The following is a 27,029-nucleotide window of genomic DNA, read 5'->3' on the forward strand; positions in this document are numbered from 1 at the left end:
GCCAGAGTGCAGTCATGGTAATCTCTCTGAATGTTTACATGTAGTATCAGAGCAGTAAATATTCAATAAAAATCCTGAGTCTCTACTATGGGTTTATCACTCTACTACAGCTAATGATTCAAGTTGGATAGAAAATAGGCTGTGCCTGCAAATTGCCTAGAGTTAATTAGGGAAAGGCAATCAAAGAAATCCATAAGTTTCAATAGAGCAGTATAGTATCTGAACAGCAAGAAGTCCCAAAGAGGAAGATGCTAATTTCTTATAGATGAACAGGAAAAACTATACAAAGTAAGCAATCCTTCAGCTCATTTTTGAAGATAGATATGTCCACCTGACAAACATGATGGAATGTGAGGTAGTGATGGCAGAAGGGGATACAGAAAGACTTTTATACAAAAGGATTATACAGCAAGAACAAATGTGCACAAATACTTCCATTGCATCTGCCCTAATAAAAACAGACTTTTATCTGTTTACAAAGTTATCATTTTCTAAGTGTTGTGATTGTTTTATGATGCTAAGATGTTTCCACACATAGATTCTCTCAAGCTTTTACCCTGCCTTGAAATGCCTAGTCTATGCACCTCTCCTTACTCAATCTCTGCTCCTTATGGAGTAAATTCCTGCTATGGAAAACTTTCCTACATATTCACCGAATCTTATGCTTTTTAAAATTTCCTCTTTAACTTCAGTTGTATATAACTAGCACTGAAATAAACTTTGATTTTTTTCCATTCTCTGCTGTTCTGTTTGTATAATATATGCCTCTCCAACTTGAATAATAGAGTTTATGTCTTATCCTTTGGTAGAACTAACAGCACTTGGCACCACGTTGAGCTCTGCTAAACTTAACAAAACATAATACTCAAGCAAGTATTCCAGCTTCAGAGGGTCAGTTTACTTTCAGAATTTACATAAACATTTGATTTTGACTATTTCAGCTACCTCGTATAAGTGGATTTATGAGTGTCTACCTCCTCTGACTGGCTTATTTCACTCAGCCTAATGTCCTTCAGTTTCTCCACAATGTTATCCATAGCAAGATTTTCTTCTTTTTAAGGTTGAATGCTATGTCATTGAGTGTCTATACCATATTTTCTTTTATCTAATTATCTATCAAGAGTAGAATGACAGTTTTGAGGGCCTGGGGAAAGGGAGAAATGGGAGGTTGCTGATCAATGGTGTAAAGTTTCAGTTATGTAAGAGGAATGAGCTCTGGAATTTGCTACAACCTTGTGATCATATTCAACAATATTGTATTGTTCACTTAGAAATTTATTAAAAGGGGAAAAAATGGTTTGAGTGCCCAGTAAATGATTAATGGTACTGTTTGGCTGTTCATGTTTTCCCTTATGTCATCTCCACCTTCCACTGAACTCCTGATCCTGTCTCTGTCTTCAGAACATATTATCTGCTTTTCATACAATGTCATTATCAATCTGTTTACTCTCTGGAGAACCCCAGCACGCTTTTATTTAAAAATCTGGTTAAATGGGGCGTGTATTACATTAATAAATTGTCACACAAAGCTTAGATATTAGCAATTCTAATTATTAATTCTTTCATACTGAAGATTATTCCCCACATAGCTCCATATTCCTATAGTCTTGCTGAACTCCACTTGCTCTCTGTCCACCCACAGACCTTTTGAAATTGCTCTCAGCACCACAGCATTGTACTTTATTATTTAGAGTAGATCAGTTCTCCACAGCATCATATCTTTCTCATTGTATGGGCAGCTTAGTGACACATGTACCACGTAAGGCCTGTTATCTATATTTACTGCAGTCAGCAGAGTGCTCTGCTCCTTGCTGGGTACACAAAATCCTCTCAACATCAAAAGTACTGTTTTTCTGCACCACAGGTTAAATCACATTCTTAGGCTGGGTCTTTCTAGTCTATCCTGTCTAAGCAGAAGGGAAGTAAGGATGTATGATTCTCCATTAAAAAGAATAGCAGAGGAAGGACTCTTCCAATTATATTTATTAATTAAAGGAAAAGTAAGCTTTGCCCCTAAAGAAAGGTGTGATTCTAAAAATAATGATGGAATAATAATTCCTTCAGTGTGGGCCGAATTCTTCCCTCTTGAATTCTTCATTTAGTGGAGCTGCAACTCCCACAGTTGCACAAAGGATTTGTTCACCATACAAAAATAGGAATGTGGTCCTGGGAATTTAATTATTCCTATAATAAAATTCCTGTTTTATTAAATATAAATAGGTATTCCTAGTTATGTTAGGGATTTTATAGTACTTAAATACCAATAATTATTCAAACAGATTTATTGAAAGTTAATGGCAATGTTATAATAATGTCGGTATGTTTTATATGCAATAGTTGTTACACCTCATTAAACAGGTTGGTAAATGATCCATTGCTGTTTAATTAACATGCAATGACTGTTATTAAATCTTAAACTGTAAATTAAATACTGATTTGAGACACTTAATCTTAAACTGTGATTGAAAACTTCTTAAGGCATGAGCCTCCAGAGTCCCTTTTATTTTACTGTTTCTTCCTGCCTTCCTTATATACCTTAATATAGGTTTGGAACTGAAAAGTAGGCTGCTCTTAATTTGTGTGGTTGAACTTTTTCTTAATGGAGAATAGCAAGCCTTTCTTGGAGGTGAACAAGTTTTGAAAGGAGAATCAAAACTAGCTTTTTACAAATGTAAGATTACATTTAAAAAAATTTAGAAAAAGAAGTAACCTAAAGCCTTACAACAGGCACTCATACTTGCACAGCAGCACGTTGTGCAAGCTTGTCAAGCTTCATTTGGCTAATTTAGAATGAAACACCCACCTATTTACCCAAAGAAAAATCCAAGATGCAGGTAGGTCTCTTCAAGCTTTACTGAACCAGCTCTATACAAAGAGCAACTTGGTATTAAGTAGGCAGGGGTGGTTTCTCTATATTTAATAAGGAGAATAAAATTCTGTCAAGCTTTATATGTATTTCAAAAACATACAGAGTTGAGCTCCTCTGTGGCATACATTGGAGTTTGTGTGATAGTGCACCAAAGGTTAGCAATAAAATTTGCTCTACAGAAGCTATAACTCTTTACATCTCCTTTTGTGTTTTTCAGGCGCATTTTAGCACACAAAAAAAGCTTGTGTTAGGATTTATATTTTGTGAAACATGTCTCCATGGCTAAACTATGATAGTTTTCAATAATATTTTAGCTTCATATAATTTTAAAAGTCCCAAGATTGGGAAACACTATTTTAATAATTTGAAAATATTTTATATCACGTTGGCTCAATATGGTTATTTTCCCACAATTCTTTAAAAAAAATTACAAGAGGATGCATACGTTTTTACTTTAGAGTTTCTAAAATACTTTTGAAATATCATCAATGAAACTTTTTGGGCATACTTGTACGTAAAAATACAGTTCTCTCTTCTTAAGATTTGGATTAAAAAATAGAACAATTGTTACAGGATGATAATTAGAACATTTTGTAGAGCAGCAGAGAAAAATATTTATTTATTTATTTATTTATTTAGATATAGAGTCTCACTCTGTCACTCAGGCTGGAGCATGATGGTGCGATCTCAGGTCACTCCAACTTCTGCCTACCGGGTTCAAGCAATTGTCCTGCCTCAACCTCCCAAGTAGCTGGGATTACAGGTACCCACCGCCACGCCTGGCTAATTTTTGTATTTTCAGTAGAGACAGCGTTTCACCATGTTAATCAGATGATCTCAAACTGCTGACCTCAGGTAATCCACCCGCCTCAGCCTCCCAAAGTGCTGGGATTATAGGAGTGAGCCACCGTGCCCGGCCAAAAACCTTTTTACATACAATTTTTTAAACGTAAAAGTTAAAGGTTTTCCTAGATTCCTTTTTCTTGGAAGTATTTGTGCACATTTGTTCTTGCTGGATAATCCTTTTGTATAAAAATCTTTCTGTATCCCCTTCTGCTGCCATCACTACCTCACATTCCATCATGTTTGTCAGGTGGACATATCTATGTATCTAGATAATACATAGCCCTGAAGAAATAAGCCCTCAGCTACAATAATGCCAGTATCATTTTTATGCACGCACACACATACACACACACACATTCAACGAGAGAGAGAGTAAATACAAGAGGCACTGAGAGAGAAATAAGATATACTACAAGTAATAGACTTTTGCCATGTAAGAAGTTTGCATTTTCTTTGGAAGGAAATGAATATTTACTGTGTAGCAGTGTTTGCCTAGTTAATTTAGGATGAAAAGAGCTTTGATTATGAGTGGTAAAAAAAATTAACTCTGTTTTGACTTGTCACTCCTTATTTCATAGGACCAGAATTCAACTGTTTCCCAAGCAACATTAGCCTTGGCTTAGAAAAGGCCCTATTAACATCTGGCTAAGCAAAGATAACTATGTGTACAAATTATAAAAAATGCAAAAATATCAAGATTCTTATGTGGCATGAACTCATGTTTCACAAAGAAGGAGAATGAAGTCATTGAATCAATTAGGGCATAGGAAAATTCCTTTAAAGAGGAGTTTTGTGAGAATTAAAATGTCATTCATTATGGTATAGTAAGTGTCTTCGCTGAAGAGCTACTCTGTTCTAAGCACATTTGAATCACAGGCAGCATTCACAAAGAGAAAGTCAAATGACCAAAGTCAGGTTCAAAAATTTTTACATTTCCTTGGGCAAAAAAAAAAAAAGGAAAGGAGTGGAGTATTGTTTTGAGGAGTAATAGAAATAAATATTGTTCAAAGGAGGCTGAAATTGGATCCACTAAGCTCTCCGGAAACATGTGAAAATGAGAAAAAATGTCTACCCTTAAATGTAAGTTTGATTGAGAGCTAGGTTGGTAGTATCTTTTATAATTTTTTTTTAAAAATTATTTTCTGTGTACTGACATGGCTACAAAATACACAATTGATTGGTGTTTACAAGTTCCTGCTAGGGGAAAAATATATTACTACACCCAACTTGGCATTAAGGTTTATGATAAATACATACTAGTGAGTGCAAGGTTCTTTGAACTGGCTGCACCATAGGCCATACCCTAAGTTGAGCCATGATGACCCCTGTGACCCACATGTATACCTCTGAATGGCCTCCTGGAATTAGAAAATCTGAAGTGACTGGAAAACCAAGAAAAGGGGAAGAATAATCAACACCTGTGGTACTTAATTAATTTGACACATTCTTCTGTTGTTCCTTATTCCCGCCTCCATAGATAAGGCAATTGGACTTTGTAACCGACCTTGGTGGACCTGGTGACTCCAGACCCTACGGCCCCCCTCCCAGCTTGCAAAAAACTGCCCTAAACTGTAACTTCTGTAACTTTCCACTGCCTACCCCAAACCTATAAAACAAACTCCTATCACACCACCCTCTACCCACTCCCTTTTCGGACTCAGGCTGCCTGCACCCAGGTGAATAAACAGCCACGTTGCTCACACAAAGCCTGTTTCAGGGGTTTCTTCATTCAGAATGCACGTTTTAACAGTGAGACAGAGAACAAAGCCACAACAAGCTAACCCATCCTGAGCAAAGCTGCCTGCTGCCTCTGAAGTGATACTTTAATGTTCCCAACATGAGCATGAGAAGAGTACCCACAACTTGTCATTATAAGACCTGGTTCTAAACAGGAGACTGGGGCAAGTGTCCAGCAACCACAAAATCACTAGGTAAGTAATCATTAACTGGGTGGAGAAAGAGCATTAAAAGTAAAAATAATAAGCATTCTATAAAAATTAACTTGGTAATTTTAATAAATTATTAACCATTATGTGTGGTTTAAAATAAAAGTGAATTTAAAATTCAGGTAAAGAATATCACACTGGTTGGAGAGGAGTGACCAAGAGGTAGCTAATGCTTGCAAAATTCCTTGCGTGCTGAAAATTTAAAGACATCTTTCAGAAAAACGTTGTGAAGGGAATTTAAAGTTTTTAAATCAACATTGAAAAATAAAGAAAAAGTAGAAAACTTTATGTATTCAAGCTCTGACCAAGTGAAGGATAGAAAGGATGGGAACAAAGTGAAGTACAAGGGCCGGGCACAGTGGCTTATGCCTGTAATCCCAGAACTTTGGGAGGCTGAGGCAGGCAGATCACCTGAGGTCAAGAGTTTTAGGCCGGCCTGGCCAACATAGTGAAACCCCATCTCTACTAAAATTACAAAAATTAGCTGGGTGTGGTGGTGCACACCTATAATCCCAGTTACTTGGGAGGCTGAGCCAGGATAATGACTTGAAACCAGGAGGTGGGGAGGTTGCAGTGAGCTGAGATCATGCCATTGTACCCTAGCCTGAGTGACAGAGCAAAAAGGAAAAAAAAAAAAAAAAAGTAAAACACAAGCATCTTCCTTCCAGTCAGATGATGAGGGTTCTGCTGTATGAAAATATGACCCCTAAATATCAGTCATTTACACTGGTGTGGTTTTTGTTCTGACTACATGACTACTGTAGGTTGAGCTTGGCCTGACTCCATGTAACCATCATTCTATGACTCAGGCTGATACAGAAGCTTATACTTGAAAATCTCTAGACTTCTTTATATATATATAAAGTACATATATATATATATATATATATATAACTATATATATATAAAGTATATATATATGTATACACACATATATATGCATATAAATATGTATAGATATATCTAAATATATAAATTCTAATTTATAAATTCCATATACATAAATTTTAATTTGTATAAATTTTATACATAATGTATAATATATATAACTTTCCATTTAAAAAATTTTTTAAATATTTAAAATTATATGTATACACACATACACACATACACACGCATACACACATACCTTATATATTTTTTAAAATATTCACAGGGTCTTGCTATGTTGCTCATTACCCAGGCTGGTCTCAAACTTGTGGCCTTAAGCAATCCTCCTGCTTCAGCCTCCCTATCATGCTGGGATAACCACTGTGAGCCGCTGTGCCTGGCCAGGAAGAGATAATAGCAAACCACATACTGGCCTGCAGTGCTTCTGCTAAAGGATAACCGGTGTTACTTTCACTCAGATATCATTGGGAAAATCAAATCATGCGGCAAGAATAACACTGGTGAAATTAAAAGTATAATTTTTCAGGGAAGGGCACCATGATAAGGGGCATTGCAGGGAGAAGCAGCAACAATGTCAAAATTAATATCCTGGTTAAGAGAAAACACACCTTATGATACTGTAGATGAGTCAAAATGTATCAATAATTACAATGAGAGAAAATAGGCAAAAATAAATCATTTATAGAGAGTTTTACATTTTGGATAATAGGAAAACTATATGCTGCTTTAAAAAATAATTATAAGACAAACACATACAATAAGTCTCAAAATAGGTTAATCAAAAAAATACAGTAAGCAATTATTAATCAAATCAAACTGCTATAGTAGAATCACTAGCAGATAAAAATAAAATTTAAGTCAATAAGCTTTAACAGAAATAGCCACCCAAGAAAATATTCACCAAGTAAATTTAAGCATCACCAATATTTTGCATCTAAAACCACAGCTTCAAAAATATAAATAAACGTAATGAAATAGTAAGTAGAAACCAACAAAATCCACAAACATGGGAAACTTCAATATATTTCTATCAGAAGCTAATGGTGTGCATAGTAAATCTGAAAAGTTAAATTTTCTTACATAGATGTAGGTAGACAAATGATAACACTCTAACATAGATTTACATAATTTTTTACCTAATTAGTTAAAGTATATGTTAAGTTCAGAATACACTAAAATTTATAAACTGGTTAGAAATATACTCAAAGAGTAAATTCAAATAAATCTAAAAAACCATTATTGCAAGATATTATTATCTGTGACTTTAATACAATTAAATTGGGAAATAAAAGTTAAACTGAAGTAGGAGTGGCCTCGAGAAACAAACCTCTTGAACACCGAACTGGGAAGGAAGTGGTGATTTATCCAGCTGGGACAAGGCAGCCTAGCTGCCTAACAGCCAAGCTTGAGCTCACAGAGAAAGTTCCTGCCCTTTTAAATGCTTACAACTCTAGAAATTACATGGGAAAGGGTCTTTGGCTGACAATTCTAGAATGTACATGTGAAAGGGTCTTGAGCTTACAATTCTAGAATTTACATGTGAAAGGGTCTTGGGTTTACAACTCTAGAATTTACATGTGAAAGGGTATTGGGCCATGGAGTAGGCCTGGGGTATAGTGGCTTAGGTGGAGGTTTGATCTTGTTTAAGTGAAAACAGTGCCTTTTGGAAAGATTCCTCCATACCATGCCTTCCATCTATAGGAGGGTGGTTAAGGTGGTCCCAGGTCTGCTAGCCTTTACTTCTCCTATTGAAATTCATTGTGGAAGTCAAGTGGGGGATGGCCTTAGATGCCTAAGGGTGATTAAGGGCCTCCTCCCTCAAAACAACTATAAAACTCTTATATCTATTTATAAGTTAATATATACAGTAAATGTATTCAGTATTAGATGCAAACAAAATAATTTCATAGCAAAAACGACTAGGATGAGTATGGTGATATTTGAGGACAAAATATCTAAAGAGAAAATCTACAGAAAATAACAAAGTTTTTTTGTTTTGTTTTGTTTTGGAATGAGATCTCTTTTTACATACATTAGACTGTCACAGTCCTATGTGCCATATACTGGAGAGCAGTGGAGCAAAGGATAGAAAATGACACCATAATGTAACAACACCACTTTAGAAAACAAATGTGAGCATACCTGGTAAAGCAAAAGCTGGACAAACCTCACCATCTGGATATATAGACCATGGAACCTCTTGCTTAAGCACCCAGGGATGCATCTGAAAGAATGTTCGTTTTAGTGTTATTTGAAATAATAAAGAATCCACAAAAAGGTTCTCAACTAAAGAATTCATAAATATTATGAAACGTTCATGAAGTACAACTCTAATCAGCAGGTGAAATTAATGAACTAGAGCTGCATGAATCAAATGTTTAAAATTATGAAATAATGTGCAGTGAAAATAAGCAAGTTGTGTAATGATAATTATGAGAGTATGGGAATATTTATAACACATTTTTAAACATTCAAGAACTATTGTTGATTATACATTTGCATTCAAGGATTAAAACACAACAAATTAAGAATAGCAGTTACATTTTTCAGTAGTCTGGAGAATGTATTTTGGGAATTGTTCTCAAAGGGTTGTAAGTACATAAGTTTTTTTTTTTTTTTTTAATAAAATGAAAATATGTGAAGCAAATAGAGGAACCTATTAAGACTTATTAAGCTGGATGGAGGATACATAGTTGTTTTTCATCTTAGTCTTCTGAATTTATGTAAGGCTGAAACAGTGCATGATTAAGGTAAAGGGAAATGGCTAAAGACATTTAGAGATGGAGACAAGGCTACACTACAAGTATGTGGCATGATGTGCCCATGCATGGTTTCACCTCATGTTTACAATTGTCCATTATTTATCTTCTACCTTAGCTGGACCACACTTTCATCATTTTTGTCTTCTCCACACAGGCCCCTAATCTCAGCTTTTCCCCAGCTAAAATACAGAATATCTCCCTAACAGTCCATGTTGAGAATTGGCTGACCACAGCAAGAAATATTTTCTATCAGATCACATGGATCATGCTCTCTGCTCACCTCTATAGATCCTGATATTGGAGAGATCCTGATATTGGAGAATTCTTTCTCTTACACTAGGCTTTGATAAAATCTCTGCTTATCTTAGTGTGAATTTGTTTTTATTGGACAGATTTTGTTGCAGAAAAATTTACCTGACAAGAAACCCAAGCCGCACTCAGGGAAATGGAGGAACACTCTTTATTATGCCAGCGGGCCCAGAAGAGTTCACACCCAAAAGTCTGGACCCCCACTAAGAAATGTACACAGTTTTTATAGGTAAGGGGACAAGGGAAGTAACTCACAACTTTTAGACAACGCAGCAGTTTTTTTTAAGTCTTTTTAGCTGGTAAGCAATAAGCTGAGGTACAGAAGCAGAAAGAGGCAGTTATTAGCAGAAAAACAGGGGCCGTTTTAAAATAGGGAAATAGCCAACTATGTGCTAACAAAATCCCGGGCAAAATTTCCACTTCATTCCCCCCTTTGATGCTCTCTTTTGAATATTAGGGATCATCAACCTTACACCCTGGTGTCTGTGTTTAGCAGCTTGTACCCACTGAGGGCCAGAAACTGAGCACTGGTTTTTCTAATTACCGTGGTTTCAATGAAGCACTGAAGTATGTTAATTAGGCAAGAGCCAAGCAGATTATTAATAGCAAAACAGGAAGTGACATTTTACACCAGACATGGACAAGGACTGTCCCTCAAAGGACAATGATGACAAAACAGCAGTAGAACAACAAATGTCAGAATAGTTCCAAGTATTAAGATTTCAGTCCATATTTGCTGATTCAGTGGAGGCTTCTCAAGCTTCAGCCATGCATTGACTAGTCAGCTTCTGGTTGTGTGACTAGAGCAGGGCTTGATGAGTTCTCAGGATTCAGCCCGCCGAAGCATGATTTTCGTGGGGTGCCGAGGGTCTGATGTGCAGTCCACCAGTCCAGTGATGTGTTCGGGTGGGCCCTCTTGGCTCTGGAATAGTGTACCTACAGAACCACTCCTGCAACTTTAGGAGCAGTTAGGGTGACAAGGATTACAGTATGCGGCCCTGTCCAGACAGATTAGAGGGGTTCCTTTTTCCAGTCTTTCACCCAGACCTGGTCCCAGGTTGGAAGGGATTTCCTGGACTGGCTAGGGAGATAGGTGCTCTTTCTATTACAAACTGACCCGGGATAGCACCTTTCCCAATGCCTGGAGCTGGGATGTCATGCTTGTTTCCCCCAGCTGTCTGAGGTCTCCCCTCACCTTGTTAATCAGAGCGGGAGCCTCCCAAATAGGATTTCAAAGGGTGAGTAACTGGCGGGCCTCATTGTACACTGTGACCGCAACAGGTCTAGAGGAAGCACATCTACCCAGGAAGCCTGGGTTTCCTGACAGAGCTTTGCTAGTGTAATCTTCAGGGTTCGATTCATGCGCTCCACTTTCCCTGAACTTTGTGTCCTGTAGACTGTGTGAAGTTTCCACTTAATCTTGAGCACTCTGGTGAGGGCCTGGATGATCTCTGCCACAAATGCTGACCCACTGTCACTGTGCATGGTGAGTGGAATACCGTACTGGGAAACAATGTCACAAAGTAGGACTCTCACTACTTCTCAGGCCCTTTCTGTCTTGGTTGGGAGTGCCTCAGCCCAGCCTGAGTATGTACATACAACGACCAGTAGGTATTTGTACCCTTTACTGGGCTTGACTTCAGTGAAGTCCACCTCTATGTCCTCAAGGGGGTAGCCACCCATCCATTGCACCCCTGGGGCAGGTTTCAGCTGCTGTGGGGGGTTGTTTTCAGCACAGATAAGACACTGATTGCTTACTGCAGCACAGAGTGTGGGGAGAGTTGCATTATAGTAATACCTGTTGAGTAAGGTTTTCAGAGTAGTTTTACCTAGGTGGGGGAGACCATGGCACTGAGCAGTGATGGTATGGGCCAAGTTCTTAGGCACCACTGGTCTGTGGTCAGGGAGTAGCCACAATCCCCCAGCACTCTGCTTTGCCCCCTCCTGCTGTGCCTACAGGTTTTCTTCTTTAGAGTACTCTGGCTTTCCCACATCCTCTCGGAGCCAAGGGGTGACTGTGAACAAGTGGGTAGGGGCCTGCACAGGCCCTTTCTTCAGTGCAGCTGCCTTAGCTTCTTGGTCAGCCAGCCAGTTTCCTGTAGAGGTAAGATCAGTGCCTCTTTGGTGGCCCTTGTAATGTATGACAGCTACCTCTTTGGGCTTCCAAACTGCTTCTAGCAGTCTGAGAATTTCTTCCTTATTTTTTTTCTTTTCCTCCTGCTATCAGCAGCCCTCTTTCTTAGCATATCGCCCCATGTATGTGGACAGTTGCAAAGGCGTACTTGGAGTCAGTGTAAATATTGACTGCTTTGCCTTCCAAGCGGCACAGGGCCTGAATTTCACCCATTGTGTTGTCCAGCCTCTGGGCAAAAGGGCTGCCTCGACCACTTCAGTGGCGGTGGTGACTGCATACCCCGCATACCTCTCCCCATTCTGGACATAGCTGCTTCCGTCAGTGAACAGGTTTAAATCTGCCTTAGGGAGGGGACAGTCCTTGAGGTCTGGCCAACTGGCAAAGACCTCATTGACCATTTCCTTACAGTTGTGGTCCAGGGCCCCCTCCTCTGAGGGTAGAAATGTGGCTGGCTTGAGGCCATGCACAGTCTCAATAGTGACCCGGGGTTTTCACAGAGCAACCCTTGGTAGTGGGTCAAACGAGCATTTGAGAGCCAGCGGTACCCCTGGCTGCTCATGAGGGTGGACACCGAGTGGGGCACTTTAATATGGACAGTCTGGCCCAAGGTTAGCTTGTCAGCTTCCTTCATCCAAATGACTGTGGCGGCTAAGGCTCAGAGACAAGGGGGCCATCCCAACACCACTGCATCCAACTGTTTAGACAGATATGCTACTGGCCTCTGCCAAGGCCCAACGGTCTGGGTGAGGACCCCAGAGCTGTTTTGTTTTTCTCCTGAACAAATAGACTGAATTCCCAGGTGACATCTGGAAGTCCTAGTGCTGGGGCATTTTGAAGCAGTGCCTTGATTTCCTGGAAAGCCATGTCTTGGCTCTTACCCCACTCAAGAGGTTTATCTTCCAGCCCAGTTAGGACCCCATAGAGGGGCCTTGCTATGTCAGAGAAACTGGGACTCCATATGCAACAGAAATCTGCTGCCCCGAGAAACTCCCAGAGCTTTCTCTTGGTGTTGGGAGTGGGCATGGAGCAAATCACCCTTTTCCTCTCCGGTCTCAGAGCCCGATGTCCTTTGGTGATGATGAACCCCAGGTACCTCACCTGTTGTCTGCAGATTTGGGCCTTTTTCCATGAGACTTTATATCCTGCCTCTGTAAGGAGCTGCAGCAGCAGCACCTTGGTCTCTTCCCATCAGTCCTTCCGCTCCCTGCTGGCAAGAGGTAGGTCATCCACGTACTGCACCAGTGGGCAATTAAGGTCCTCTCATGGGAAGGCAGCTAAGTCTGCAACAAGTGCCTCACCAAACAATGTGGGAGAGTTTTTAAATCCTTGGGGCAACCGAGTCCAGGTCAGTTGCATCTTCCTTTGTGTTTGGGGCTCCTCCCATTCGAAGGCAAAAAGTGGCTGGTTCTTTGGTGCCAATCGTAGACAGAAAAAGGCATCTTTTAAGTCCAGGCATGTGAACCACTCAGCCTTAGGGGAGAGGTGGCCCAGGAGAGTGTATGGGTTAGGAACCACCGGGGGCAGGGTGATTGTGGCACCGTTTACTGCTCTCAAGTTCTGTACTGGGCGATATCCCCCACCGGGCTTTCTCACTGGCAATAGGGGAGTGTTCCAGGGAGACTGGCATTTGACCAAGATTCCCCCCTTTCTAAGCTGTGAAATTTGTTCCCGGATTCCCAGCTGGGCCTCTTGGGGTATTGGATATTGTCTCTGCCTGACAGGGAGGGCTCCAGGCTTGAGGTCAATTATCAGTGGTATGTGGGCCTTGGCTGTTCCTGGGGGGTTCATCTCTGCCCAGACTGCAGGGAAGGTGCCCAGGAATTCCTCTGACCTCTCGGCAGTGTGCAGTTTCCTTTCTTCCTCACGTAGAAGCTTGACTGCCAGGAGTAGGCCCCCCTTTCGCTCACTTAAAGTAAGACTGGCTGCCTCCCTGGTTCAAAGGTGATTTTTGCCCCCAATTTGCTCAACAAGTCTCTTCCCAAAAGGGGAAAAGGGAATTCCGGCAGGTAGAGGAACTCATGGCATATCTGGTGGCCCCCTAACTGGCATGTCCACTCTTGGCAGAACAGCCAGGGCTCTACCTGTTCACCTGTTGCTCCCACAACAGTTGCCTTCCGGTTGCTAAATAGGGCAACCAGAGTGGTGACCACCAAGTACTCCACTCTAGTATCTACCATTAAAGTCACTGGATGGCCCTCTATCTTCATCTTGACCATGGGCTTTTGGGTTCAAGTTTCATAGAGCCTGTTCTGCCCTAGTCTGAGTCCATTTCAGCCAAGTCCATCACGGCCAAGCCGATCAGGTGGGCCTGGCTATGTTCTGGCTGGTATTCTGCCCTCCCTCGGGGGTGCCCTACCAGGGACCGTCCACTTGGGGCACTGGTTCTTCCAGTGTCCCACCTCTCTGCAGCATGCACACTGATCTAGCTACAAGGGAGGGTGCTCAGATCGCCCGCCCCGCTTTGCGTGGGGGGTGTGTCAGGCAAGGCTGGTGGGCTGGGGGGTGATGGTGCTAGAAGGACATAAGGCAATGGCAGCTCCTCCTCGCGGTCATCCTAATGAATGGGTTGCTTGGGCCCCTTAGTTGCTTGGGCCATGAAGACCTTGCACTGTCCCTTCCTACCAGCACAGAATCGAACTCAAGGAGGGTCTGAGCTATTTCCAACGAGGAATCAATATATGGGAACTGGTCCAGGTAGCCAGGGTTCCCGGTCACAGCTTCCAAACAGCCTGTACCTTGGAGACTTTCAGGGTGCCCTCTGGTGGCCAGCCAACGCTAAGCACCAGCCACTCTGATCTGCAGAGGGTTTTTAGCTTTCCTGGGGTAATTTTGACCCCATAATCTCCAGAAAAGCCCTACCTGAAGTTTTTGACCATACAGTCTAGGACCGTGGGCTTAGCCTGACTTTTCCCCATGATGTGTGTCCTCTTTTGAATGGTGACGCAAGACAGACAAAGGAGGGGTGTCCTGTGAAGGACCACTCAGATGCCCACCTGGCTGCGCCCCTTGCGGGAATTTAGGCGTCTCTTAGCAGTCAGGTCGGTATAATCCCTCGACTCAGATTGAGCTCAACTTGAGCTCAGCTAGATACCGCCATAAGCCTTATAAGGTTAGCCACAGAAACGCAGGCTCGGGCCCTGTCGAGCTCCGTAACTTGCACCGTGAAGCTACAGATGGGAGGTTCAAGAGCAGGCTCTTGAACTCCCCACACACTCACACACGCACTCAGAGGTCATCACATTCCCACCCTAACCCGAGAAATCCACCTGCTGTCGCCAAATGGAGACCCCGGGAGGTGATCAGGCTCCCCTTCCGTGCTCACACAGGCCTGCCTAGAGTCGGGTCCCGCGACTTTACCTTATCCGGAGTTCCCCTCAGTTCAGTCCGTTTTCCCCTAGAGTCCGGTGAGCAGCAACGCCGGAGCAGCAGCAGTTCCCCTCCAGGAAAGGAGGCCCTGTAGAAGCTTACAGGGCCCATTCCTTGTTGCCGGCGGGGAACAGGCGAGCTGTCCGTCCTTTCCGACCTCAAACCGGTGGCTCAAGGGGCCAGTGCGCTTGGGTTTCCCGCTCAGGGAACCAAAATTTTACCTGGCAAGAAACCCAAGAGGCCTTCAGGGAAATGGAGGAACACTCTTTATTAAGCCGGCGGGCCCGGAAGGGTTTACACCCAAAAGTCTGGACCCCCCGCTAGGAAAAGTACACAGTTTTTACAGGTGAGGGGACAAGAGAAGTAACTCACAACTTTTAGACAACGCAGCCGTTTTTTTTAACGCTTTTTAGCTAGTAAGCAATAAGCTGAGGTACAGAAGCAGAAAGAGGCAGTTATTAGCAGAAAAACAGGGGCAGTTTTAAGTAGGGAAGTAGCTGACTATGTGCTAACAAAATCCTGGGCAAAATTTCCACTTCAGTTAAGGGAATGGGATAATTGGATGTGGCCACAAGCTCTGGTCTGTGTATTTTTCCCACTTTAGTACAGGTACTATTTAAATTATCACTGAGGTCAGGTTTGTAGAAGAAAAGTTCATTTTTTTTTTGTTAAACAGTGTGATCTAAAAGGATGACAAACATAAGTTGTTGTTGTTGTCTTGCTATTTTCCTCTGAGATACAATGATCATACCTTCTGGTGTGTCTGGAACAGTTTAGACTATAAAAGTTTACACCTATTATAAATTAACACCTGTTCATTTTTTAGCATCCCTCATTTTCACTTTCAAAGAAGTTTCAGTTTAGATAACAAATGTACAGTCAACCTACTTAAAAACATTTAAATGTTTAGACATGGGTAGATTCTATAATCTCTAGGGATAGTTTAAATGTAAAAATGTCTGAAGACAAAACTAATGCAATGCTTAACTCCTCTTCTACCTTAAGCTATTATTTGGCTGAAATTCACTATGGGATGGGGTTGTGGTGTGCTCTCTCACTTTCCTTCTCTTTTGTTTCTGTTTGATGGGGTAGGAGAGGAGGAAGAATACTGACTAAGGTCAAATAGTAATCTTGAGAGTCTGGGTGTGGTGGCTCACACCCGTAATCCCAGCAATTAGGGAGGCCCAGGCAGGCAGATCAGTTGAGGCCAGGAGTTTGAGACCAGCACCTCCCCATCTTTATTAAAAATACCAAAATTAGCTGGGCGTGTTGGTACACAGCTGTCATCCCAGCTACTCCAAAGGCTGAGGCATGAGAATCACCTGAACCTGGGAGGCAGATTTTGCTACTCACTCCAGTCTGGGAAATAGAATGAGACCATCTCTAAAAATTAAAACATATACACATTTGAAAGAGTTTGTAGTTTGCCATAGGCTGTAGCTACTTCTTGGGGTGAGAATTACTGGGCTTTAAGGTCCAGTTCAGCCTGCTTTGCTGGGTCCTATAGTGTGTTCTTTCTGGAATCTTTGTGTGGATGGGATAGTATACCTTCAGGGCACAATTTCCTCAAGTGGGAAATCCCCTCTAGTTAGACATCTTTAAATGATGATGAAAGGCTGGAGGAACAGTGCAGTTTAATCCCCTCTGAATAAGCCCTGACAAGGTTTTCAGGTCCCCAAGTGCTTCCCACACTCTATAGTTTGGAGAATATTTGAAATTTCTCTGCCTTCCTTTTTCAATTCAGAGCAACAGGAGATGTACCTGAACATCCTCTTAATAGCCATGATTTGATGTCAGAATGGGACAAAGAGGGTGAGTCAGGGTCATTTGCAAGATTCTCCAATCATAATGGTGTTGAAGTTTCCTGAGACTACATCTGTGGCCTAATGAGTGGTTAAAGTTAGCTATCAATTGATAATTTGGAAAACATGAATATTCTGATTCTATTCCCTGCCATTACCTTGAGAAACAACCTCTCCTTCAGATCAGGAAGAAGGGGTGCTTGCAGATCTTAAAAATGTAAATGTAAACTCAAAGATCTATTTCAATGTTGATTTAAAACAAGTTTGGGTTTGTTTGCCTTTTTTGTTCTGTTCTGTTTTGTTTTTATGATGTCATGACTCCTTGTTAGTGTAAACAGGAGGAAGTTGACTACTTCAATTTTCTCAGCAAAGTTACATTTGAGTATTAACAACAATGATAATGTCAGAGGTTTTGAACCAGAGCAACTCCATCTTGAATAGGGGCTGGGTAAAAAAAGGCTGAAACCTACTGGGCTGCATTCCCACCCAGTTAGACATTCTGTTGCAGGATAAGTTACAAGGTCAGCACACGATACAGATCATAAAGACCTTGGTGATAAAACAGGTTGCAGTAAAGAAGATGGTTAAATCTCACTAAAATAAAGATAGCGATGACAGTAACCTCTGGTCATCCTCAATGCTACACTCCCACAAGCACCATGATAGTTTACAAATGCCATAGCAATGACAGGAAGTTACCCTATATGGTCTAAAAAAAGAAGGCATGAATAATCCACCCATTGTTTAGCATCTAATCAAGAAATAACCCTAAAAATGTGCAAACAGCAGCCCTTGGGGATGCTCTGTCTATGGGGTAGCCATTCTTTCATTTCTTTACTTTCTTAATAAACTTACTTTCACTTTACTCTATGGACACACACTGAAGTCTTTCTTGTGTGAGATCCAATAACCCTCTCTTGGGGTCTGGATCAGGACCCCTTTTCTGTAACATCTTTCTGGTGATCACAGAAGGAACTATCATGCAGAAATGCCCTAACTTTTGGTAAGTGGCAGGATCTGGTAACAATACCATAAGATGATTGGAAAAGAAAAGCTCATTTATATTAATGCGTAAATGGCTTGGCAAAAAATATGGGTAATCTCTACTATCCTGCCTGCTTGCATGAAAAAAATATTTTAAATATGTGGTGCTTGTTAGGTGTTAGCTATGAGGGAAATAGCTTGGATATAGGTAACATGTTCTCTCTCTCTCTCTCTTTTTAGAGAGAAGGGGTTTCACCATGTTGACCAGGATGGTCTTGATCTCTTGACCTCATGATCTGCTTGCCTCGGCCTCCCAAAGTGCTAGGATTACAGGCATGAACTACCGTGCCCCGCCAGGTAACATGTTCTTATACCTCCTATAATGGTTAATCTTATAAGTCATCTGGGAAACCAGGAGCCCAGATATTTGGTTAAACAATATTCTGAGTATTTCTTATAAGGGTGTTTCTGGATAAGTTTAACAGTGTGAGTGGGCATCCTCCAATTCATTTTAAGCCTAAATAATAGAACAAAAGGTGGGATAAGAGAGAATTTGCTCCCTCTACTTAACTGCTTTTGAGTTAGTGTAATACTCTTCTTTTGCACTCAGATTGGAACTTATTCCACTGGCTCTTCTGGGTCTTAGGTTGTCACACTCCATCTGCTGGGAGGGATTAGAATTTCATTTTTGGTTGGCGATATAATCTTTTCTCCAATATAGAAAATTAGTAATGGGCTATTTTACATTTCTTTTAATTGTGCTAGGTCTTCAAAACCTTGTATGTATTTTTATACTTAAAGCACATCTCAATTTAGTTTAGCCATATTTCAGTTGCTTGGTAACCACACCTGGCTACTATACTGAACAACAGAGCACAAGACTGTCAGCTCCTTACATATTCTTGAAAGTTTCTCATAGAGACTCACTTCTGGATCCCCAAAGCCTAGCTCAGAGCTTAGCACATAATAGTTGCTAAATACATGTTTGATTAATAGAAAACATCCTTTAGGCTAATACAGAATAGCTTTTTGTATATGGTGAGAAGGTTAATTTTTAGACATTAAGAAAAAAATAACAATGAGAAAGGAAGACAGGAAGTAGTATTTCATTTATATATGTGTGTGTGTACTATAAGTATTGCATGTTGGGTGGTTGCAACAATGTGTTTACATTTATCTTGTTGCTATTGTTTTGGCATTTGATTGAAAATACCCTCTAGGATGTTCCCTTTTTGTTATGCACAATATGTTCATGTAACTTTTTTATCACCTCTATTAGATAATACTGGCATTGGAAGGCAGTATCTTCTTCTCATTCATCTTCTTATTCCCTGCAGTACAAATAACAGAGCACCCACTCCATAAAGATGTGGGCCATCTCTAGAGTAAATTTCCTGAGGTTTGCCTTCTTCCTTACAGTATATTCACCGTAATCTATGAGGAATCTGCCTGCTGCAGGCACAGTTTTTGATGTAAATTTTCTTGTTAAGTTTTGTAGCTTATTTTTGTATCTCACATAAAGAATAATAATGTAAATAAAATGCCCCATGCCATTAAAATGTATATTTCAATCAATAAACATATTTCTTAATATCAAAAGAATTTTTGAAATATATATGTTTTACTTTTTCCCATGTTATCTAACAAAACTAAGTTCAGTCTGCGTATTTTTATTATAACAATAATAATTATATGAAATGTTAAACATATATACTGTCTCTTTTGGATATGTATATTTTTACTATATACACAATTAAGCACAGAAATGAACTCTTAATGATTTTTAAGCAAAAATAGATCTTGGTGTAGAAAATCTTAGCATTTTCTTCTCGAGGTTAAATCAAGAATTTTCATTTAGAAATGCTTTACTTTGTGGACTCTTAGGAAAATAACATGATTTCCAGCAATGACAGCAGGGTACTTAGGACAATAAAGAAAATGGGGAGTAGATATGAAATTTCTAGTGAAAATATATTGGAGCTGAACATTTCGAATCTTCCCATGTGTTTGTTATAAGTAGCTGTTTGAAATGTCCTTCGGATAATGCTTTAGAGTATTGCAAACTAAGAGCAGATGGAAATAAATGTCTGGAATTCTTTAATGTCTTTAACTATAGCAGAGACTGCTAGAATGCTTGTGCTTCCTAGATTTTATCCTGATTCCGCTATTATGTAGGTGGAAGGTTAGTATTCAACACCTGCTCTGCTGTTGCTGCTGCAGTACACACACTTAGGAATGCTTGGGTTTATCATCATTTATTAATTACTTAATCAATAAACTCTGTAAATGGTGACTGTAATTATCCCAGAAGGTCATTGAAATTAAGGAGAGTAAGGTCCTAGGGCAATGAAGCCCAGGCTCACATCTATTTATCTGAAGCTACATGACAAGATGCTATTTTTTATTTCTGCCTCGAATTTCAAATTAACAGCCAGCTGAAAAGATTGTGTTGAAAAATGAATCCATAATAAAGGGATTTACTTCTTTTCCTTGGAGTTGTTTCTTTGCTGCCATTGATATTGATTAATGGAATATGTATACCTTAAAGGAACACGACCACCCTTGGACTGTCTTCTCTCTGGAGTATGTTCTGATGCTGTTAATGTCTTGCATTTCTATACACTCAGGTCAATCAAGTGTTTTAGACACTATGTGTTTTATGGAGAGAAAATCCAGAAAATAAAATAAAATACAACATATAGAAGGTGTTCCCATTTGTATAAAAAGAATTATGTTTATACTGTCTTTTTACTCTGCTCTCTGACTTCTACGTATAGAACATATTGTTTCTGAAACAGATGATTGCTTTTTTAATTTTGACAAGGGCAAGACAGATTGACAGACTTTTTTTTTAGTATACATATGCATATATATGAATATATTCTATATATCCTGAAGGCATACAAAGGAGTGATTCTCATCATTATTTGTTTGTGCTGTTTATTTTAAATCAGTTTCTTTTTTTTTTTTTGAGGCAGAGTTTCACTCTTGTTACCCAGGCTGGAGTGCAATGGTGTAATCTCGGCTCACCGCATCCTCCGCCTCCTGGGTTCAGGCAATTCTCCTGCCTCAGCCTCCTGAGTAGCTGGGATTACAGGCACGCACCACCATGCCCAGCTAATTTTTTGTATTTTTAGTAGAGACGGGGTTTCACCATGTTGACCAGGATGGTCTCGATCTTTTGACCTCATGATCCACCTGCCTTGGCCTCCCAAAAATTAGTTTCTTAATATATATTTTACATACATTAAAAGTATGAATATAAGTGCAAAATACTATGAGTTTTGGCAAATATATCAAAATCCGAGTATGGTGTCAAAAACCAAAGTCACAATCTAGAACTGCGCCGTTTAACACAGCAGCAACCAAGTGTATACAGTGTTTGAACATTTGAAATACAGCTAATGCAATGTGGTGAATGATATTGAGTTAAATAAAATATACACTGTAATTAAATTTAATTGTACCTCTTTCTTATAATCTTTCTAATCTGGCTACTAGAATTTAAAAAATTACATATTTGCCTTGCATTGTATTCCCTATAGTACAACATAGATATAGAACATTTTTACTAATACGAAGTCTCCTTATGCCTCTTTTCATTAAAATGGTCAGTTCCTGACAACCACAGATCTACTTTCTGTCTCTAGATTGACTTTTCTAGAATTTTATATAAGTAGGTGTGTCAGCTTTGTGTCTGGCTGCTTCTATTTTGCCTAAAGCTTATGTGACATTTGATATTTTTTTATCAGTAGTTCATTCCTTTTTACTGCTCAGAAGTAGTCCATTGTATGGATAAACCACCCATCAATTTATCGTTGACAAGTAAATGATTACTTGGGTTTTATCTATCTGATTTGGGGTTTATGAGAATAAAACTACTATGTACATTTGAGTAAAAGTTTTTGTGTGACCATACATTTTCACATAGCCTGGAGAAATACCTGGGAATGAGAAAGCTAGGTCATATAGAAGGATTAAGAAACAATGAGACCATTTTGCAAATTTCCCATACCATTTTACATGTCACCAACAATGTATGAGTTCTAGTTGCTTCCCATCATTGCCTACGTCTTCTGTTTTCAGTCTTTAATTTCATAACTCCTAGTGAGTGTGATGTGGTATCTCAATGTGGAATTAATTTTCACTTCTTGAATGAGAAATGATCTCTTCTCACATGATTATTTGCCTTTTGTATATATTAATCTCTAAAATATCTAACTTTTTTCCATTTTCTTTTAAGAATTAACAAATCCTTTACTTAGAAACAAGCCCTTTATCAGACAAATGTTGCAAATATTTTCTATCCTTCTGTGATTTGCCTGTTCTTCTTAACATTATTTTGGAAGAACCAAAATTGTGATTTTCTCTTCCTCTATTTTTCTGAGCAGATTGAGTAGGATTGGTATTAGTTCTCCTTTAAATGTTTGGTAGAATTCAGCAGTGAATCTAGCAATCACAGGAATTTTTATGGGGTGAAAATTTTATTATGACTTTCATCTTGTCACTTCTTATTGGTCTGTTCAGGTTTCAGATTTCTTAATGGTTCAATTTTGCTAGGTTCTATGTATGTAGGAGTTTATCTATTTCTTGTAGGTTTTCCAATTGATTGGCATATAGTTGCTCATAGTGGCCTATTGATCCTTTTAATTTCTACAGTATCAGTTGTTATGTCTCCATTTCACTGTCTGATTTTATTTCTTTGGATCTTCTCTCCATTCTGCTTAATTAATCTAGATAAAAGGTTTGTCAGTTTTCTTTATCTTTTTTTAAAAGCCAACTTTTTATTTTGTTGATCATTTGTACTGTTTTTATCATGTCAAACTAATTTATTTCTGCTATGCTCTTTACTATTTATTTTCTTCTACTAATTTTAGGCTTGGTTTCCTCTTGCTTTTCCAGTTCTTTAAGAAGCATCACTAAGTTGTTTATTTAAAGTTTTTTTGCTTTTTTACGTAGAAACATATAGCTATAAACTTTCCTCTTTACACTGATTTTGCTATATTACATAGGTTTTGGTATGTTGTGTTTCTATTTTCATTTATTTCAGAAAATTTTCAATTTTCTTCTTAATATTTTTATTGACCAATTGATCATTCAGTAGCATATTGTTTAATTTATATATGTTTGTATACTTCCCAAAATTTCTCTTTTTGTTGATTTAGTCCACTGTGGTCAGAAAAGATGCTTGATATTACTTCAATTTTATTGAATGTTTTAAGATTTGTTTTGTGACCTATCATATGGCATATCCTTGAGCACAACCCATGTGGTGAGAAGAAGAATGTGTATTCTGTGGTTGTTGGATGAAATTTTGTATAAATATTTAATATCTTTGTGTTCCATTTGGTCCATAGTGCAGATTAAGTCTGACATTTCCTTGTTGATTTTCTGTCTGATCTGTCTAGTGCTGAAAGTGCAGTATTGAAGTCTTCAACTACAATTGTATTTGAGTCAATCTCTCTCTTTAGCTCTAGTAATATTAATTTTTCATATATGTGTGCTCCAGTGTTGGGTACATATATATTTACAATGGTTATGTTCTCTTTCTAAATTGATCCCTTTATTATTATACAATGACCTTCTTCATCTCTTGTTACAGTTTTTGTCTTGAAACCTATTCTGTATAATATAATTATACCTGCTTCTCCTCTTTTTTGATTTCCATTGGCATGGAATATCTTTTTCCATTCATTTATTTTTAATGTATGTGTGTCTTAATAGGTGAAGTGTGCTTTTTGTAGGCAACAGATTTTGGGTCTTTGTTTTTAATCCACTCAGCTACTGTATGTCTTTTGATTGGAGAGTTTAATCCATTTACTTTTAATGTTATTAAGGATAAGTAAAGACTTACTCCTGCCATTTTGTAATTTGTTTTCTTGTTATTTGGTGGTCTTCCTTACCTTTTTTTCCCTCCTATGTTTCTTTAGTGAAGATTATTTTATCTAGTGGTTTGTTTTAATTTCTTGCTTTTTTTCTATCTATCTATTGTACGTTTTCAGATTTGAGGTTACCATGCAGCCAATATCTTATAACCCATTATTTTAAATTGATGACCACTTAACACTGATTGCATAAACAAAAAAGCAAAAAGAAAACTAATAAAAATGTATACTTTAATTTCATTCCCCTGCTTTCTAACTTTTTGTTTCTGTTTATATCTTATTATAAATAGTGTCTTTGTCTTCAAAAGTTGTTGTGGTTATTATTTTTGATTGGTTCATATTTAGTGTTTCTATCTAAGATATGGGTACTTTACACATCATAATTACAATGTTAAAGTATTCTGTGGTTTTCTTTGAACTTACTATTACAGTGAGTTTTATATCTTCAGATGATTTCTTATTGCTTATTAATGTTCTTTTATTTTAGATTGAAGAATACCCATTGGTAGTTCTTGTAGAACAGATCTAGTGTTGATAAGATATTGTAGAACAGATCTTAGCTTTTCTTTCTCTGGGGATCTCTTTATTTTTCTTTCATACTTGAAGGATATTTTTGCTGGAAATACTTTATTTGTGTAACTTTTTTTTCTTTCATCACTTTAAATATGTCATGCCACTTTCTCCTGGCCTGCAAGGTTTCTACTGGAAAGTCTACAGCCTGGCCCTCTCCTGGTGCCCTGAAGACCATCCCAGTCTACCTCTGTGCTGGCCAGGAAACCTTTCGGCTACCTCTCCCACCATCTCAGACTGTGGGCAGGGCGATTGAAGAGGGAGTGGGCCTGGGGCTGGGACCTCCCTCCAGAATTTCCTCCAGATGGGGCAGTGCCCAGGGAGGGCTTGTCTTCCCTGCAGTGGAGTAGGAATCCCCAGCCCAGGTCCTAGGCCTCTCAGCAGGGAAGGGATCCTCGGGGAGGCAGGTCCCAGGAGCAAACCCTACCCCCAGCCCCCACAGACACACCCCAATCTGAAAGCCATGCATGTCCGTGTATATAGGAACCATGTACAGAGCCCGGAGAAGTCCCCCACATCCCCCAGGGGAAAAAAAGAAAACTAGACAGAAACTCATCTATATATTCTGTATCTGGAGTTCCATTTTGAATATTAACCGTGTTATTTTTATACACTTTTTAAGCCTTACCTCGCCATTGATTTACCAGTTTAACGTTTCCTGGGGTTGTTGTATTAAAGCTCCATTGTAGTTATCTTACTGTTTTTAAGATTCTTTCTGTATTTTGGCATTTGAGAGTTTGATTATTAAAAATATTGAGGTAATCTTTTTTGGGTTAAATCTGCCTAGTGCTCAATAAACTTTTTGTGCTTGAATGTTGATATCTTTCTCTAGGTTTGGGAAGTTCTCTGTTATTATTCCTTTACATAAAATTTCTACCCTTTTCTTCTTTCTAGATCCTCTTTAAGGCCAATACCTCTTGGATTTTCCTACTTTAGGCTGTTTTCCAAATCTCGTATGCATGCATTATTGACTTTTTAGTTTTCTCTCTTTTGTCTCATCTGACTGTGTATTTTCAAATAGCCTGTCTTCAAGCTCACTAATTTTTTTCTTTTGCTTGATCAGTTCTGCTCTTAAGAAACTCTGATGCATACCTCAGTATATCAGTTGAATTATTCATCTTCAGAATTTCTGCTTGATTCTTTTAAATTATTTCAATCTCTTTGTTAAATTTACCTAATAGTATTCTGAATTTCTTCTCTCTGTTACCTGGAATTTATTTGAGTTCTCTCAAAACAGTTAGTTTGAATTTTCTGTCTGAAAGGTCACATATTCCTGTCTCTCTAGGACTGTTCTCTGATGTCCTATTTAGTTCGTTTGTTGGGATCATATTTTCTCAAATGAGCTTGATGCTAATGGATGTTCTTCATGTCTAAGCATTGAAGAGTTAGGTATTTATTGTAGCCTTTGAAGTCTGAGTTTGTTTGTATCCATCATTCTTTAGAAAGCTTTTTATATATTTAAAGAAATTTGGGTATTGTGATCTAAGTTTTTGGTCACTGGAGCAGTATGTACATTAGGGATCCCATTAAGCCCATTAATGCTGTGGTACTTACAAACTCATAGGTGCTGCCTTGGTTGCCTTGGGTTTGCCCAAACAAATAGAGTCTTTTTGTCTGTGCTGAGTTGCCTGGAGCTATAGAAAATTTGACACAAGTACCTTGTACCCACCACCATCGGGACTGCTCTTGGGTCTTACCCAAGTCCTGCTGTAACCGTGACCTGACGACCGCTTATGTATGCTTAAAATTCTAGAGCTCTATAATCAGTAGCTGGTGAAGTCAGCCAGGCTTCTTTTCTTCCCTTCACGGTGCCAAGTTCCGTCAGACACCTGTCCTTGGATGGGTTCAGAGATGCCATGTGGGAGCCTGGGTCTGGAGTTGAAAACCTTAGAAATCTACTTAGTACTCTGTTTTACTATGGCTGCTGGCACCCAAACCACAAGACAAAGTTTTAAATCTCTCTTTCCTCACATTTCCAGTTTCTCCCCCTGTGGACACCAACACCACAGGCCCATGAAGGTAATGCCAAGCTACTACCAATGTTCCCTTACAGCCCAAGGGCTCTTCGGTCAGCTTGAAATGAGTGCTGACAGGCCTGAGATTCACACTTTAGGGCAGTGGGCTCTCTTCTGTCCCAGAGCAGTTCCAAAAATGTTATGCCATAATCAAGGCCTGGAATTGAGACCCCAAGAGCCCACTTGGTGTTCTACACCACTGTGGTTGAACTCATACTTAAGCTACAAGACAAAGTTGCCTTTTCTCTTCCCTCTGCTTTTCTCAAGCAGAATGAGTATCTCATAGTTATCATAGCTGGGAATGTTCTTGATCACACCTGAAGCCAGCACATCTCAGAATCTCACCAAAGGCCCTTGATGTATATACTACCTGGATATTGCTGTTGATTATCCAGGGTCCAAGGACCCTTAAATCAGTAGGAGATAATTCTCACTAGGACTGGGTCCTTCCCTTTAAGGCAGTGCATTCCCTTCTGATGCAGGATGTGTTTAGCAATGTTTTATGGGAGCTAAAGCCTGAATATGAGCCTCACAACTCTGCTTACTCTCTATCCTACTGTGGCTCAGCTGGTATCCAAGTTGCAAAACAAAATCCTCTTTAATCTTCCGTCTCCTCTCCTCAAGTGGAAAAAAAAGTTTCTTTTGGAGCA

The 27,029-nt window shown here is 39.3% G+C and overlaps 1 long non-coding RNA gene and 1 pseudogene across 4 annotated transcripts in view; one reads left to right on the forward strand and one right to left on the reverse strand.

Moving 5' to 3' along the window:
* The window catches only part of LOC118144999 (hsc70-interacting protein pseudogene), a 49,024-nt pseudogene extending 33,903 nt beyond the window's left edge, over window positions 1-15,121 (reverse strand). The window contains exons 1-2 of the transcript XR_008474522.2: window positions 15,024-15,121; window positions 8,695-8,776 (exon numbers count right to left, since the gene is read on the reverse strand). The product of XR_008474522.2 is annotated as a hsc70-interacting protein pseudogene (transcript). The remainder of the gene's footprint in view (window positions 1-8,694; window positions 8,777-15,023) is intronic.
* Window positions 15,122-15,138: 17 nt separating this feature from the next.
* LOC118145000 (uncharacterized) overlaps window positions 15,139-27,029 on the forward strand; it is a 139,006-nt gene continuing 127,115 nt past the window's right edge. For all 3 annotated transcript variants that reach the window (XR_013521738.1, XR_008474523.2, XR_013521737.1), the window contains exons 1-2: window positions 15,139-15,469; window positions 18,150-18,266. This is a non-coding gene — a long non-coding RNA (uncharacterized LOC118145000). The remainder of the gene's footprint in view (window positions 15,470-18,149; window positions 18,267-27,029) is intronic.

This window comes from Callithrix jacchus, chromosome 8 (assembly GCF_049354715.1).
Source record: "Callithrix jacchus isolate 240 chromosome 8, calJac240_pri, whole genome shotgun sequence".
NCBI lineage: Eukaryota > Metazoa > Chordata > Mammalia > Primates > Cebidae > Callithrix > Callithrix jacchus.